Source organism: Phalaenopsis equestris, unplaced genomic scaffold (assembly GCF_001263595.1).
Source record: "Phalaenopsis equestris unplaced genomic scaffold, ASM126359v1 Scaffold000024, whole genome shotgun sequence".
In the NCBI taxonomy this organism is placed as follows: domain Eukaryota; kingdom Viridiplantae; phylum Streptophyta; class Magnoliopsida; order Asparagales; family Orchidaceae; genus Phalaenopsis; species Phalaenopsis equestris.
This window is the reverse complement of record NW_018164466.1, coordinates 670,886-683,471: the sequence shown is the minus strand read 5'-3', so window position 1 is coordinate 683,471 and position 12,586 is coordinate 670,886. Positions and strand designations below refer to the sequence as shown.

Genomic DNA, 12,586 nt, shown 5'->3' with positions numbered 1-12,586 from the left:
TTTAGAATGCCTTGGATGATTCCTGAGTTAACCAAGCAATAGCAAGAGAATATTTATTTTTACTGGAAAAATCAATAGACGTTTACAACTAACACACTGAAAAGAAAACACAACAACATATACAAACGAACACAGCTAAAGTGTATCCTAATGGTGGTGGTCGGTTAGGTGGGCTGGAATGGTAGGGTAGGGGTGTTGGAGGGCTGCGGATTTAGCAGGTAAGGTTTTTGGAAGGTGGATTGCGGTGGAGCTTGTGGGAGATTGGAATAACAACAAAATAGCAAAGGGAAGGCGTTGCGAGCTGTAGCAGCGAAGTTGGAGGGTGGGGCAGCGAGGTCAGCAAAGCAGGAGGCCGAGACAGTGACCGAGGAAGGGAAAACTGCAGTAAAGAATAAGGACAAAGATAGGCTGCGGGCTGCTAGAAACAACAAGCGTGCGGGCTGACGACTGATTTAGAAGGAGGACAGTAGGGATTGTGGAAGGGAGGTGGCTAGAAAAAGGGGAACAACAGAAAATAATAGCAATGAGGGCTGTTCCGGGTGGTTGTAGCAAGGAAAGAGGCATTGTGGCGAAGCGAGGGGTGTCGGGAAGGGAAGGTCCCAATAAATACTCGACCATTTGAAGAAGGTCACCACCTTAGATGAGCTACAGTCGGAGCACCACACACATTTGGATACATCCCTAGAAGGGAGAAACAGGAACGTTGACGACTATCCTAAACAGGCAAATGATAAAATTGAAAACCTAAAACAAAGGAAGCAAATATTTAAGTCCTAGATAATTAGGATTGGGCCTTGCTCTAGAAAGGAGGCTCCAAATCCTTGTGGAAGAGCCAATCGACTCTCCCATATCTGGACGTGTTTGGTCCAAATGGGATTTCACTTCTTCCGTGACACCTACGTCGGTCTTTCAGAGTTGGGGGAACTTCAACCTCATTCATCGAAGCTTTTGTCTGCACGTTGACGGTGACGGAGCTGCTGTAGCCTCCCAAGGTTGAAGGATCTTTGACTGCGGTCCTAAAAGTACTTGATTGCCACTGTCGATCGTACCGTCTCCCAAAATACTTGAGTTTTTCTTACTTACGTGTAGCGATCCACATCAACCCAATCTTTTGGGAGCTCACTACTAAACTGAACCGGGTCTGCATGTCACATATATACTCTTGAATCCTCCAAAAGTAACTCAAGATTAGGTCAACCTAATCTGAAGTGAGGGTAGCCTGAGCTTTCTTGAATGGTGGAGGCCATGGCGATAAGCTATCTAACAAGATGTCCTGAAACCCTCTCTGTACTTGCTGCCCTGTGTCTAAAGCTGACTCTTCTGTCTCGATATCCTCTGTCAACACTAAAATAGATCCTCCCAGCATTTCTCTATTGGCATGAGCACCTGTAACCTCAAACTTCGTATAAGGTAAGAGGACAACATGCTTTCCATCATTCGCGAATTTGTGTTCCTAAACCCATCATGTCAGTCCTACAATCATACTGTCACGGTTTCCCCCACAAAAGGTGATAGACATCTTTTGGGCACTATATTGCATCAAACATGATCTTGACTATGGTGTGCTCCTCTGGTTCCTTCAGCTCACAGTTTAATTTAAACTGTAGAAGTTTTGTCGTATACTCTTTCACTGATATCTTCTTCTGCTAAATATAGTGGAGCTTCAAGAACATATCCCTCGATAGTGCGGGGGTAGGTATTTGATACTCTTCCTGGTTCAGGTGCACTTGCACATTGGAGTTTCATGCAAGTATACGTGTCGTATCAGTAATAACGGATTTATGAGTACGGAATATCAATTCCACAGGGAAGCGAGACAGTTAAAGTTTTAAAAGAAGTTCTAGCTTACTAAAATGAGTATTAACCTAGAAGTAAAGTTGATTTTAAGTGTTGCTAATTAATTCTACGGAATTACTACCTACAATTTAAGAATTACTCCTATAGAAATTCTACTAAATATATTTAAAGTAGTGAAAATTAAAAACCACCCTCATTTGCAATGATATATGTAGTGTATAATATATGTAGTGTATAGGAAGACCAATACTTGAAATTGTGATTATGACTAGTTATAAATAGGAAAAAATTTCTACTTTATTCTCGCCCAAGTGCATAAAGAAGCTTTGATTAAACTGATTTGAATTCCTTAAACCCCAATTTGAACTCATCAAAAGACTACTTCCCCATCTATGTGTATCTCTCTGTAGTTTACTTTTGTTTCATAATCTTTAATGCAACGTGAATATTCTAATCTTTCTTTCTTCCGAGTCATTATGGATCACAACATGTGTTAACTAATCATTTGACCAAAATGAAAAGTAAATGAAGCGTAGAAGAATACTTATAATATTAAATATGAAAAATCAATTTCAAAAGCATTCTACCATTCCTATATGACTAACATAATCATTGCACGAGAAAGGTGAAAAGACTCCTCACCAAGCATAAAAAACACACTGCAAAACATCATTAACATAACGCAAATCCACTAGGTAATTGTGTTTTATAGAAGTATAATACAAGAAAAACACAATACTTTACTTTTTCCTCTTTACAATGCTCTGAGAATGCTCTCTTAGGCTTTCCCAAACCCTTGCTACAGTGCTGATGTAATCTACTTGCAATAAATCTCTCAATTCTCACCAAATTCTAAATAAAAGCCCTAATTCTCTCCTACAACGATCCAGTAATGTTCCTCTTCTTCTCCTCTCGAAATACTTCTCTCCATGTCTTTTTAGAACTGCTCATAACCTCCAAATAACTCTCCACGTCATGAGGAGAACTGCTGAAAAATTGCCCAGCAATTGTTGGGGCCTAGGCGTCAAGCTTTTTGTCTGCTCAGGTAGAGACTGGCGCCTAGGGGCTTGTGTGTAGCGTCTTGGCGCCTAGGCGCCAGTCACTTGGTGCTCCCTTAGCTTCATGTCACCTCCAATTCGCTCTGTTTCTTCTCCACTTCATTTGACTTCTACTGCTCGTTGTATCTGTAAGAAAAATACTAAAATATCTTCTTTTAATATGCAATTTCATTCATAAAAAATTGCAAGAAGTTGCGGATTTTAAGTGCTTTTGTATATTAAAATTTCTCAAACTTAAACGTTACTTGTCCTCAAATAGCACTAGTATTTTTAAAATTAATTTTATTAATTTGAGAGAATGAGTTTCATTAAAATTATCTACAATTTTGTTTCAGGAAATACATAAAGTACAATTTTAGATTAACTCTAGCAAATAACTCTATCCCTAGTGTATGAGTAAACCCTTCATCTAACTAGGAAAACCTGATTTTCTATTCAATTTACAAAGGAGTAAATGCTTGCTAACTAAAGTATTTTAGATTGTATAAAAATAGAAGTTAAGAACTCATTTTAAAAAGACTTGCAAATTCAGTTTGAATTTATATAAGCTTAGGAATGTAATAATGTTTCAACTTTAAAAGAAATCCAGGAAAATTAATTTTTGATTAGGCTACTCCTCTCCTTAATACTTTCTTTTAAATCTCCTTTTTTCTTGCTTTAGGCTATTTATTTCAATCCTTAGCCTTGCTTTGAAGCATTGCTATATCTGGATAGACATTTAATAGTTTTGAATTCCACTGTTAACCTCTAAAATGAAACCTATCACACTCTTTCACATTTTCTTTTAAATTTTTCAAAATAAATGTGTAATACTTGAAATTTATATTTTGAATAGAGACATAATTCTTATGAAGTGTATGTCTAAGATACCTGGGTTAACAAATAAGTAACTCTTTGTAAAAGAAAATAATGAAATCGTTTTTCTACACGTTAAACTATAAGTTTACTACAAACTTGTCTAGACTGATTTACATAGAATGTAAAATAAAAATAATATTTTTCTTTATGCAGAATTGCAATAATTTAAATTTAACTCCACAAAACTCAAATTTCTTTTGAAAGCCTAAGAATATGAAATGCGGGTAACTGAGGACAAATAGAAAGTAAATTGTTGCTAAATAGGATTAATATGAAAACACACCAGAAAGAATAAAATTATTACAACAGATAAGTTTAACAAGAGTCCACAGCAATAATAAACTAGTTTAGAAATACAACTATACCACATCAACACAGAATAATATGTCCAGTACATTAGTAAACAATACTGCAGCAGAAAAAATAAAGACATCAGCACATCACATCAAAATAGAAGTCTAATACTCATCCTCATCGTCATCTTTAGCATCATCACCATCATCAACTTCCTCTTTTGAATCCTTCTCCATTGCCCTACTGCTCATATAACGGGTAACGAGGACAAGCAGGAAACTCCACTGTTTTGTCACCCCTAATTCACTGATTCTGTCTATGCGTTTCTATTTGAGCAACAAGGAAGCAAACTTCATGATCGCTTTAGCGTTTATTCTACCAATCCAATTGCGCCAAATAATCTGCATTATCATAAACTTGGGTCTGAGTAATGGCTATATCATCTTCTATGTTCTCCAAATGCTCATACATTGAAGCCATGCTCATGGAAGGTCGAGATTGAGCATATGAAGTAGATGGTCGAGAAGGAGCCTGAGAAGAACTCACTCCATGCTCAAAAACATGTTTATCATATTAACTCACATTAGTCTTGCTAATGGGCTTTAATGGATGAAGTAGCTCCTCCCATCCCTCAAAACCAACATCAGACTGCTGACAAAGGGCAAAAATAGTAGAGGGGTGTTCTAACCCTAAAGTTGATAATCTCTTTGCAACCTTCGTAATAGAATGATAAATAAGAGAACAACTGTCTATTGTTTTCATAATCTCAATACAGTAGTTGAGAACAACTCTCTCACACGTCACCTCACTCAGATTAGTAGAAGGAAGGAGCTTAACTGAGATGAAGTGATGCCATGTTTTGGAAGATGCATGGAGTTTGGATGAATAAAAATTTACCTTATGGTCATTTCTTACCTTCCACATTCCTTTCCCATTGGATAAAAACCTGATAATCTCATCAAGCTTAGAGTCGGTGGGGGAAAAACTGGAGTAGAAACTCTCTGGGACATCTCTCAACGAAAATGTTGCATTAATACGCGAAGGGGAGATAGCCACTCGCTTCTCCCTCACAAAGACTGAATCAGGAGAGGCGTCAGGGAGGTTAACATAGAACTCCCTTATTATAGAAATTACAACTACAACAACAGTATAACACAAGACCATCCCAATGATGTGATACAATCTAATGAATTCCTTCCGATCAAAAGAACTTTTGCCTTTGCTTACTTTGGTTTTTGATGCTATAAGAAAGGGTGAGATATGCAATTTAAGATGAGATGAGTTCAAATGTATGATGTAAATGATTCAATATGCTAATTAAGAATTTAATTGACTCACCTCAAGTAATTCGCTTCTTCATTACGGTTTTCCCAAAAAACTCGAAAGTTTCTTGGACGAAGAACTTAAATGCAGAATCGAGAGATAGAAATTTATCTAAGGTGGATTTCCACTCTCCAAAGCTAATAGAATGAGCACAAGTGCAAAGTAAATGGAAGCCCTAGGTATCTCCCTCAATTCCCCAGAGAAGAGTCGAGGAGGAGCTCGTGCAAAAATGACCTAAATCGGGGCAGTTCGGTGGATTTATGTCAAACATGAATGAGTGGGGCCTAGACGTCGTGATGGTGGCGCTAAGGCGCTTGGGTGCAGCGCCTGTGCGTCGGTTTATTAGCACTTATGCGCTAGTACACTTCTCACTTTGGTATTAGGGGCACTGGGGTCTATGTGCACAACCCAAATTTGGTCGCGGTCATTTAAATTGAATGTTTTGATCCTCCCAAAGTCTTTCTCTACACAAATAAACACACAAATACAAAGGATAGATGAAGTTAATTCCTGCATCTTTTCATCACATCTCACTTATCTATTTTCGTATTTCCAACGGATTCTTCTTTCATTTGACTGCCTGATGCTTATAAATAATTTTGGTAAGTTCGAACCTTTAGACAAGATGTCTCTGATCTATTGGCTTATATGCTGACAACTTCAGGTGTATCTTGCTCAAAAAGCATACATCATTGACAGTTCGAATGAAAGGGGTCCTCCACAAGTTCCTATAACAGCTGGTTTATTGAACCACTAAAATGGAAGAATCGGGTCAAAAATAGGCAATTAAGAATTGAGATGTACCTGTCCTATTTCCAGACTCAACATGTCTCCAGTTAATCTTAAGTTCGATCAAGAATGTAGAGGGTATGGTTGATCCTACTACTTATAGAGAATAAATTCAAGTCCAGTCACAACGAGAAGACGAAAGAATCACATATCGCAAATCACACTGAGATCAAATCAATCCAATCACAATCAACTTCAACATACAAATACAAACAAAACAAACCACAACAAGCAATAACACATCACACTAACAACAAAATCAAACTTGGATTACCTCCCAAGAAGCGTTTGGTTTAAAGTTATCAGCCCGACGAATTCAGATGCTTACTCAAGTTGACCCAGCATTAAAACCTCATTAATTATCGGTCTTTCTCCACTATGTAGGGTTTAAGGCTTTGTCAGCTAACTTTAAACACCTTACCACTTTTACGATCCTTAATATCGATTGCACCAAAAGGATAAACTTTAATTACAGTAAATGACCACGACAATCTGGACTTAAGTTTTCTAGGAAATAATTTCAATAGCATATTATACAGTAAAACCTCATGTTCAAGTTCAAAATCTTTCCTAAGAATCTTTTGATTAAGCCAATTTTTATCTTTTGTTTATAAATTTTCCCATTTTCATAGAATTTTTGTCTAATCTGCTCAAGTTCATTTAACTTAATAATCTCTTTTCACAAGCTTTTTTCATATTTTAATTAAATTTTTTAACAATCCATTAAACTTTATGCTCTAATTCCACTGTTAAGTGATAAGTTTTTTAAAAAATGAGCCTATATGGAGAGATTCCTACAAGAGTTTTGTAAGCATTTCTATAAGCCTATAATGCGTATTTTAATCTTAAAGATAGGATTAACAGTTTTTTCTAAAATTTTTTTGATTTCCCTATTAGATACATATGCTAAATCACTGGTTTGAGGATGATAATCTGTGGATATCTTATACTTAATTCCATATTTAGTAGCTAATATCTCAATTTTTCGATCTCTAAAGTGATTTCCACCATCACTAATAATCAGTCTAGGCATACCAAATCTACTAAAGATAACATTCTTTAAAAATTTAGCTACACTTTTAGTGTCATAGTTTGGAAGAACTACTGCCTCAATCCGTTTTGAAACATAGTCCACAACCATCAGAATGTATAAATTTCCAAAAGATAGTACAAATGGTCTCATAAATCTAAACCCATACATAAAAAATTTCAATCTCTAAAGTAAAATTTATGGGCATTTTATCATGTTTAGAAATATTGTCTACTCTTCGGCATCTGCCACATGTTTTTATATATATATATTCACTTCTCTAAATATAGTAGGCCAATAAAATTCAAATTATAAAATTTTAAGTGCAGTTTTATCAACACCAACATTTCTCTCAAATTCTGAATGATAAAATTTCTTAATAATTTCTTGGGTTTCTTCTAAGATTACATATATTCTAATTATTTGATTTTTATACTTTTTATACAAATATGGATCGTCCCAAATATAAGATCTAGTGTCATGAATGAACTTTTTTCGTTGGTAGTATGTTAATTCATAGGGCATATTATCACAAACAATGAAATTCACTGTCAGCATAACACAAAATACACCACTCAATAATAGTATATAATTACTCATCAAAGAAATTCTCATTAATTTTATCTTCATCAGTAAATGAATCTCCCACATTTAGTCTTGATAAATAGTCCGCAATTTGAGTATCATATTCTTTTTTATCTACCACTTTGATATCAAATTTTTGCATTAAAATGATTAATCTAATCAACGCGGTTTAGCATCCTTATTTGACATAAGATATCGAATAGCAGAATGATCAGAATGAACAATAAATTTGGTTCCAATTAAATAAGATTTGAATTTATTAAAAACATATATTATAGTCAATAATTCCTTCTCAGTTGGATAATTGATTTGAGTTTCATTAAGGATTTTACTGACATAATATATAATTTTAAAAAGTTTATCGTGTCTTTGTCTTAAAACTGCCTTTTTGAGTTTCATTAAGGATTTTACTGACATAGTATATAATTTTAAAAAGTTTATCGTGTTTTTGTCTTAAAACTGCCTCAATAACATAGTCACTAGCATTACACATCAGCTCAAATGGTCTCTCAATCAAATGAGACTACAATAAGAGCTGTGACTAAGTTTTTCTTTCAATATATTTAATGTATTTAGACAATTTTGATCAAAATTAAATAAGACATTATTTTCTAAAAGATGGTATAGGCTTTGTGATTTTGAAGAAATTCTTTATATATCGCTTGTAAAATATAACATGTTCAAAAAAACTTCTAACTCCCCAAGGTAGTTTTTTAATTACTTGAATCTTTGCTGTATACTTCCACGCCTTTTTCAGATATTTAATGTCCCAAAACATTACCTCCTGTGATCATGAATTGACAATTCTCCCAATTGAGAGCAAGGTTAGTCTCTTTACAGCGTTTCAGCACATTTGCTAAATGATTTAAACATAAATCAAGTGAAGTTCCAAACACTGAGAAATTTAAGAAAACTTCCATCAATTTCTCAATCAATTCGCAAAAAATAAACATTATGTAGACTTCATGCACCTTTGAAAAGTAGCAGGAGCGTTACATAACCCAAATGACATTCTTCTAAAAGTAGAAGTTTCATAAGGACTTGTGTGAAAGTCGACTTTTCTTGATTCTCAGGAAGTATAATATTTGATGACATCCAAAATATCCATCTAGAAAGTAAAAATATCGTTGACCAGCTAACTTATCCAACATCTGATCCATAAATGGTAAAAGAAAATGATCTTTCCTAGCGGCTGAATTCAATTTCCTATGGTAAACATGTCTACTAGGAATTAGTTTATTCTGTTCATTTACAAATGCTGTCACTCCCCTTTTCTTAGAAACACAGTGATTATGACTAACTCAAGCACTGTTTGATAATACCTGCATCTAGCGACTTCAACATTTCTTTTTTGATAACATCATTCATAATTGAATTTAGTTTCCTTTAAGGATCTGCTCGGGGTTTATGATTATCTTTCATCAGGATTTTATGCATACAAATAGAGGGACTAATTTCTTTAATATGCACTAAGGTCAATCCAAAAGCTTTCTTATAATTCTTCCGAATTTTCATTAATTTTTTATTTTAGAAATGAGTCAAATCTGAGAATATCATAACCGATAATGTAAATGACTTCCCAAAGACAATCCAAAAGTTTTCTTATAATTCCTCCGAATTTTCTTAATTTTTTCTTTTACAGATGAGTCAAATCTGAGAATATTATAGTCGATAATGTAGATGACTTTCCTAAGTAAGCATATTATTTTAAGTGTGTAGGAAACACCTTCATCTCAAGTTGAGAGAGTTCCTCAACAGAAGGAATAAAAGTTTTACTATTTTCTATCGTATCTAGAACCTCAAATTTCTCCTGAACAAATTTTGAATCTTCAATAATCAATAGGTCTACTCATCCTGCAAGTCTGTGTCTTTCTCATTATCTAACTTCAGCTCTACTGATTTAACTTCGTAATTTTCTCGAAAATAGCTACTACACATAATTAATTAAGTCCATCCGAAAACACGCGTCTTCATTTCCTTTAGAAAGATATTTCATAGATTTTAAGACATTAAATGTAACTTTCTAATCATTTACTCTCATTGTTAATTCATCTTTTTGCACATCTATCATAGCTCTTACAGTGGCTGGGAAAGATTTATATAAAATGATTGAAATTTATTTATCTTCTTCCATATCTAACATAATGAAATCAACTGGGAAGATAAATTTATCTACTTTAATTAAAACATCTTCTATAACCCCTTTTGGATAAGTGATTGACCGATCAACTAATTGAAGAATTATAGTAATAGGAGACACTTCTCATAATGTTGACATTTTGGAAATAGCTAATCACATAAGGTTTATACTTGCTCCAAGATCACATGAAACGTTTCCAAAAATCATTCTCCTATTGCCCGGGGAATAATAAAACTCTCAGGATTCTTAAGTTTATGTGGAAGCTTTTTCTAAATTATAGCGCTGCACTGCTCACTGAGTGCAACTGTTTCATGATCTCCAAACTTCATCTTCTTGTTAAGAATGTTCTTCACGAACTCTACATAACTGGACATTTGCTCCAGAGCTTCAGCAAAAAGAATATTAATAGTTAACTTCTTAAATACTTCTAAAACTTTTGTAAATTGTTGATCCAACTTCTGCTGTCAAAGCCTTAAAGGAAATGGAGATGGTGATTTTTATATGTTAATCTTAGTTGTAGAAACTGATTTTTCTAATTCCTTGGAAACAATTTGCTTAGATTTTTTAGTTTCTATATTCTCCTTTTCAACCTCAGTATCTTTCTGAACTACATCCTCCAATACTTCCACTTCTTGATTTGACAACTTTAATATGCTCACTATTCTACTAGAAAGAGTTTCTTGGGATCGATTGCTAAGTTAGCAATTTGTCCTCAATTGGTTCTCTGTATTCTTTATTACCGTGCCTTGACTTTGCAGTTGGTTACTTATTTGCAATACAACCTCCTTTAAAGACAACTTCTACTCCTTAAATTGTGGATTAGAGTTAAATCTTGGTTAATAAGAAGGTTAATAAATTGTAATACCTTAATTATTCCAATTTCCTAAAAGATTTGCTGGATTATTTTTCCATTGTTAGTTTCCCCTACCATAACTGTTATTCCAGTTAAAATTAGGTTGATTATTCCAACCTGGTTATAGAAATTGGAATAAGGGTTGTTAGGTTTATTGTTAATTGCATTTAATGTCTCAAATGATGAAGTATTAGAATTAAATTTTCGTCCAAATGAATTTTCTTCAATTACTAAAGGTACCAGAGGTTGGTTCATTCCAAATTGATCTAGCTTCTTTGATTTTGTAGCTCCCTGAGATGTAAGAATTGAAAGCACATCAATTTCATACACACTAGCTATCTTTCTAGGACTTACCCTTTTAGAAGACCATTAAAAATTGTTTGTGACCATATTTTATTAAATGACTTTCATATGAGTGAACCGCCAGCGACAACATCAATAATAGATCGAAGGGATTCTAATAAACCATTGCAAAAAGTATGAATTATTAATCAATCGGACAGAGCATGATGTGGGCACTTCATAAGAAGCTCCTTATATCGTTCTCATGCTTTGTATGTTGGCTCATCTTCTAACTGACAAAATGAAGTTATATCATTTTTAAGTTTAACAATTTTTGAAAGTGGGAAGTACTTAACTAGGAATTTTTGGGCTAAGTCACCCCAAGTCCTAATTTAACCACATTTTAGTCTTATCCCTCAAGGAAAAAGGAAAAAGTCTAAGTCCAACAACGTCATTTGACACGCCATTATAACGAAATGTAGCTTAAATTTCTAAAAAATTTGCTAAGTGTAAATTTAGATCCTTAGATAGGGTTCCCCCAAATTGATTTGTCTACACCATTTGGATAATAACAGGCTTTAGTTCAAAAGTGTTAGCTTCTACGACAGGAGTTTGAATACTTAAGTGAACTTCATCTGCCGTAGGATTAACATAATCCTTTAATGGTCTATACGCGTTTTGATATTCATTAATTGATATTTGGTTATCTACATTGTTTTGTTGAATATTTGTCATTTCTTCTACAAATTCATGAAGTCTTTTCTATTTTCTAATTTTCTTAATAGTCATGTCTAGTTTTGAATCGGATGTCACTAACTAAAGACTCAATTAGTAAGTTTATCACTAAAACACTAAATAAACACAAAAATAATAGTTTTTTATTTCTTTTTATTTCAAATAAACAAACACTTATATAATTAAACTACAATATGATTTTCTAAATCTTAAGTCTAATTGATTCAACTAAAATTTTCTTAAATTAACTATACTATAGCTTTTCTGGCAACAACACCAAAATTTTGATACCCTTCCCGATTCAGGTGCACTTGCACACTGGGATTTCACGCAAGTATACGTGTCGTATCAGTAATATCAGATTTATGAGTCCAGAATATCGATCATACAGAAAAGTGAAACAGTTAAGGTCTTAAGAGAAGTTCCAGCTTACTAAAATAAGTCTTAGCCTAAAAGTAAAGTTGTTTTTAAGTGTTGCTAACTGATTCTACAGACTTACTACATACAATTTAAGAATTACTTCTATAGAAACCCTACTAAATATATTTAAAATGGTAAAAATCAAGATATAAAAACTACCCTTCCTTGCAATGATATATGTAGTGTATAAGGAAACCAATACTTGAAATTGTGATTATGGCTAGTGGCAAATATAAGTAATTTTCTACTTTACCCTCTCCTAAGTGCATAAAAAAGCTTGGTTAAATTGATTTTAATTCCTTGAATCCTAATTTGAACCCTTCAAAAACTATTTCCCTATCTATTTGCTTCTCCCTATAGTTTACTTTTGTTTCATAGCCTATAGTTCAACGTGAATATTATAATCGTTCTTCTATAGCTCT

General features: G+C 33.8%; 1 protein-coding gene across 1 annotated transcript in view; it reads left to right on the top strand.

The window, feature by feature from the left end:
- Positions 1–12,586, top strand: part of LOC110018518 (ABC transporter D family member 1) — a 39,381-nt gene that overhangs the window by 13,161 nt on the left and 13,634 nt on the right. The gene's annotated exons all lie outside the window — the stretch shown is intronic.